The 5,913-nt window shown below is 31.0% G+C and overlaps 1 long non-coding RNA gene across 1 annotated transcript in view; it reads left to right on the plus strand.

Annotated features, from left to right (window-relative positions):
* LOC109358658 overlaps positions 298 to 5,913 on the plus strand; it is a 20,119-nt gene continuing 14,503 nt past the window's right edge. The window contains exon 1 of the long non-coding RNA XR_002108991.1: positions 298 to 308. This is a non-coding gene — a long non-coding RNA (uncharacterized LOC109358658). The remainder of the gene's footprint in view (positions 309 to 5,913) is intronic.

Consider the following 5,913-nt stretch of genomic DNA (forward strand, 5'->3'; position numbering starts at 1 on the left):
GGGTGCTAATACATTCCCTACCTTGTAACCGACTCCTGAACCTGGATATCAAAAATCCAAAAGCCCAAGGTAATTGGGCTTAAAAGATTTTTATACATTTTTAACTATAAAATGTAGTGGCGACTCTAAACAAAGTCGTGCAGCCGAAAATCGGGGCGCGACAGCTGGCGACTCTGCTGGGGAATTTTTTGAGAGAGTCTGACCCATAATCAATAAAATGTGTGACTGTTTATTTACCATATTATTATTATTATTTTATTTGGTTGATTAGTTAATTTCCAGTAAAAGGGCATACTTAATTAGTAGTTGTATGTATAAATATGTTACATGCTTAATTAGTAATTATATATTGCGTATATGAATTATATGTGTATGTCTGTATTGTTTTTATTATTGTGTGATATATAATGTACACATTTTAGGCACACATATATGCCCTACACCCGGGTATTAGTGATACATTTTTTGGATAGAAGGGACACTAGCCTCGCTGGTCGCGGTTTTTGCCGCTTCTAAGTGTTGGTGATGTGGACCACTCATATTGTTACCTATCATATTGTTACCTCTTATTATGAGTTTGCCGCTCGAGCTGGTCTCCTGTGTCTAACATCATAATAGTCAGGCTTCTCTATTTGAGAGAGATGCAATATGGGAACTTTTATAGGGAGTCTAGAACTTGTCAAGGGCGTCCATTGTATATTAGAACATTATCCTAGGACGTTGTACTTGTTTGTGAATTTTGTGATATGTGTAATGTTTGTATTGTAACACATTGTTTGGAATTTTGTCGTATAAAATAAAAATCATGTAAAATATCGCCCCCTTGAGGAGAATTCATAAAAAATACATGCTCAAACATTCATTCATTTATCCATTTATTTATGCGTTCAAAAAATAAAATATTTATTGATTGACTTATGCATTCAAAAATAAAATTCTTCATTGATTGATTTATACGTTCAAAAAGAAATTTTTTATTAATTGACTTATACGTACATTCATACATGCATATATATATATATATATATATGAAAATTCATCATCTACTACTTATGCATGCATTTATTCATTCATCAAAATACATATATAAGAAAAACATACATTCAAAAATTTAATTCCATCCATGCATATGCTAACTAGAAAAAACTATCATTGACAATAATTCATTCATACATGCATACATATATGTATTTTAACAAAAAAAATAAAAAATTAAATCATTCATACACTCTCTAATTATTTCACATATTCATCCATTCACTCATGCATCAAAAAAAAAATAATTTATACATTCATTCATGTAAAAACAATATACAAATAACTCAAACTTTTATTCCCTCGTCGACTCATTACTCATTCATGCATTCAAAATAAATAAAAAAGAAAATACATCATTTAAATACTCATTTACTTATACTTTCATATATTCATTAAAAATAATATATTAATCATACATTCATTCATTCATGCAATCAAAAAGAAGAAATCATTCATTCATTCAATCATACATTCAAAAATAAATAAAAAATTGATTGACTTATTTATTCGTTCATCACATAAAAAAGAAATCTTCATTAAGTCGCTTATGCATTTATTCGTTCATTCAATTATTAATGCATACATCATTCATACACTCTTCTACTTGTTCATGCATACATGCATTTTAAAAATAATAAATAAATAAATTATATATTCATTCATACACTCATTTTAAAAAAAATACAATGATCATACATTCGTCTAATTTTATTCGTTCACCCAATCATTCTAAAAAAAAAGAAGTTGTTATTCATGTATTCAGAAAGAAAAGAAATCATTCATTGGCAAGCATTCATTCATGCATAAAAAATATTAAGCATTCATTCACTAATGTATACATGCAATTTAAAAAATAAACACATTACCCACACATACATTCACTGATGCATACATTCATCAAAAAATAATAAATAAATAAATGACACATTCATTCATACATTCATCAAAAAATGAAAATAAACTATTCAAAAAGAAAATATCCATTCATTAATTCATGAAAAATACATCATTCATACACATATTTATTCATACATTCATTCATAAAAAAAACTTCATTAAAAGATTGTATCATTTCAATAACCATTTTTTATATCTTCATCATAAAAATAAAATAAAATAAAAATGTCATACATCTTCCTATATATCATAACCATCATGCATTCAAAGTCGTACATATCATAAATTGCATTTTTCAGCAGTATCATTCATTCAAGAAAAAATAAAATTACATGCATTCCCACCTCTCATGCATCATGAAAAGGTTTGCATCCTTGCACCATCCATACATCCAAACATATGCATAATCATACGCGTTCCTTGCATTTCATGCATCATTTTAAGTTATAGGTTGCATATCAATTCAAGTAACATGATAAAAAATTCAGTTCATACATCAATAAGAAATCATTCTTTTTGCATGCCTCATGGTCGCCAACTGCGGGTCAAAACGTCTTACTATATCGATCCTCCAAATGATTCAAAATGCATTAACATCACTATATCAAGTTCATGCATGTCATGCAATTATATATTCATCAAAATATACATCATTAAAACATTCATAAAATAAAATTAAAAAAATCATTCATATATACATGCATAATTCATACATTCATCAAAATATACATCATTCCAAATGTTATATCATTCAAACATTCGTCCATTCATATAATGAGTCAAAAGCCAAAATATCATTCACTCATTCGTTCATCGATTGATATATAAATTCATAAAATGAAAAATTTGTAAATCATTCATTCACACCTTCATACATACATTTATAAAATCAAAACGCAAAAAATAAAATTTCATCATTCAAATCTTCATCAAAAAACAAAAAAAATATCATGCATCATTCAATCATTCAAAAAATAAACATTCCAAAATTCATACAAGAAATCTAACATTCATTCATCTAATCATAAATATCATCTATCCATGCATGGATTCATCATAAAAATCGAAAAAATCACTCAGACATTACATTTCATGCACTATCACATATTGCATTCCATACATCATACATTATCTAAGAAGTAAAAATAAAGTGATGATTCATGCACCTTCATCACTGACTAAAAAACAAAGCAAAAAATCATTTCACCATTGCATTTTCATGCAATAGCATACCATTCATTTCAATACACAATCGCATACACCACCAAATCCATGCTCCAAAGCTTCATACCCATATCAAAATTCATATTCATACAACACCTTTCAATACCATACACCCTCACAACTCCCAAAACACCGTCCTAACACAAACAAAATAGATGTTCCTCAACAAACCCAAAACAAGTCACATCATGATTGCTTCGAAGCACCCTTATAACAATCGTCTTCGATCAAGACTCATGGCATAATCAAATCTAGAGAATCAAGTCAGAGTTGACAGGCCTCAAGGAACTCATGAGTCAGAACATATTTTGAAACCCCTACTGCTCTCTCCACAGCTTAGCATCATCAAACAACGGAATCCCATGTCTCCATTTAAAGAATAAAGTTGATTTTCGAGTGCATATCTTTTTCAGAAGAATATACTAATGCATTGATCATGCGAATTTATCATCTCATACCTCATACCACAAATCTCATTCCAACAACAACAAAAATGAAAAAATCAAATAAAATTAATTAATGCATTAATGTGAGATATTTGATTCAATAACTTTAATGAAATAAAGGATGATGCAAATGTAAGACCCAAAATGGTGCAAATCCTAATGCAAATCTTTCTGATGACACAAGGCATCTTTGAAAATCCTAAACACTAAGAAGATATCCCTAGTCACCCCATTTGAGCCATAGACTTCATGAAAGGAGATTTTGTCTAAGTTACCCATAAATATCAATAACCTTGGGCAGGGTAGTTTCTCAACTGTTTTCCTTGGCATTCAATCACTAAGAAACAAATACACTCTACCTCTACCGTTTCCAAATCTAACCCGAGGGTTAAAAATCCTAAGCAATTCAAATAAAGAAGTTCATCGGTCAAAGTGCGGAATAACATAAAAAAAACAAAGGAAGAATATACAAAAGACCCGCTGAGAACCCTCAATAAAAATCTCAGGGAAAAGTTAGGGCCAATAAAGTGCACTATCAATGACCACAAAAAGGAACAATTCAAATACCTCTCGGGAAGATTATCGCCTAAATATTAGGCCCTTACCTATTACATCATAAAAATCCAACAAAATCTTAGTACTTGAATGTCATGTCAGAAAATCGTTGAAAATAGGACAATGGAGAAAGGAAGATGTAGAAAGGGGTTTGGGAAACACATTTTTGAGCCTTATCCTTTTTTCTTGAAAACCCTTAGCCAAGCCACGATACAAGCTCAAAAGACCTTGTCGAAGATATGATTTGCCTAAGAAATGTACTAGGGCAGAGAAACGCTGACTCCCATAAAATTCAAAATTTTGATAAAAATATCTCATCTTTAATCTATCGGATTAAATTTCATCCTTCATCATCACCACCTTTAAATCAACACGCAAAAATCAAATTTGCATGACCATTGCTTTTAGTATTTCTTTTTAAAAGAGTTGCGCATGGAAACACATTTGACAAGTGAAAATCAGAAGAACGATTCTCAATCCAAACTGGGGCAGTTTTTGGAGGCTGACCTCATTTCTCGAAAAAAGGTACCCATAAACCTATAACTTGGGGCAAGGCTGAAGTTGCTCATCATGGATCAGTCCAAAATCTTCTACCAAGCAGAGGCAAGATCTTGCATCCTCGCCTTCAAATTTCAAGGGTGACTCATGTTTTTATGCAGTTATGACTGTCACTTGAGGGTGTTCAAATATAGTCAAAATAAAAAACAAGCAAAAAAGAAGAAAAAAAGAGTGTTAGGTTGAAAACCCGGAAGGGCGACCTAAGAAAAAGGAGAGCAGTGCTAAGTCGAAAACCTTCAATGGCAACTTAGTGTCATAATAAAAAGAGAGAATTCCCGACAGGTACCTACACTAGGTATTTTGGGCAAAAATTAGGGAAAATAAACGAACACCCTCAAGTGAAAATCACTATTGTTCATCCTCAATCATGCAAACTGGGGCAATTTATTGGATAATCATGCTCTTCCAATAAATTATTGACAAGATACTGTGACAGTTTATTGGACGATCAGACTCTTCCAATAAACTCTTGACAAGACACTGGGGCATTTAATTGATTTGCCTACCGTAAACTGAAGCAATTCCTTGAAGGATCAAAGTCATATAAGAGAGCAAGCAAATCATCAACAAATTTGTCAACTAAAGCCAGTCGTAAAAGGGTTGTGAAATTGAAAAGTTTTAAGGGTGCAGAAAAGCAATTTTGAAGACAAATAAACAATAAAATTCAAAATTCATTGTTCCAAAACCCAATACATCACTACGTCATGCAAACTAAACCAAATTTCATACATCACTCATGACATACATACAACATAACTATACCTATCAATGCATAGTCACATTCATATACCAATCATTATAGCAAAAACAAAAATAAAAAACATAGCATAATTAATCTTTGCATATAACCAAACATTCAAACATGCATCTTCATATTATTCTTTTAATAAGCACAAACGAACAAACAAAATCGTGCATTGCATATAAACCAAGCATTCAAACATGCATTGCATTGCATATAACCAAACATTCAAACATGCATCACTACATCATTTCTCTAATAAAAAACATAAAACAAACAAAACACTACATCTTAACATACATTTCTAAAAAATGTCTACATTAACAATCGGTCTACAACATTACATTCTACAAGTGAATTTTTTAACTTCACACCAAAACCTCCGTTTTGGCAGCATGGGTGCCTCAACAAATCCCTGGTCCATCACGGCAAAATCGGGAACTGCCTCAACAA

Source organism: Lupinus angustifolius, chromosome LG10, assembly GCF_001865875.1.
Source record: "Lupinus angustifolius cultivar Tanjil chromosome LG10, LupAngTanjil_v1.0, whole genome shotgun sequence".
Taxonomy (NCBI): domain Eukaryota; kingdom Viridiplantae; phylum Streptophyta; class Magnoliopsida; order Fabales; family Fabaceae; genus Lupinus; species Lupinus angustifolius.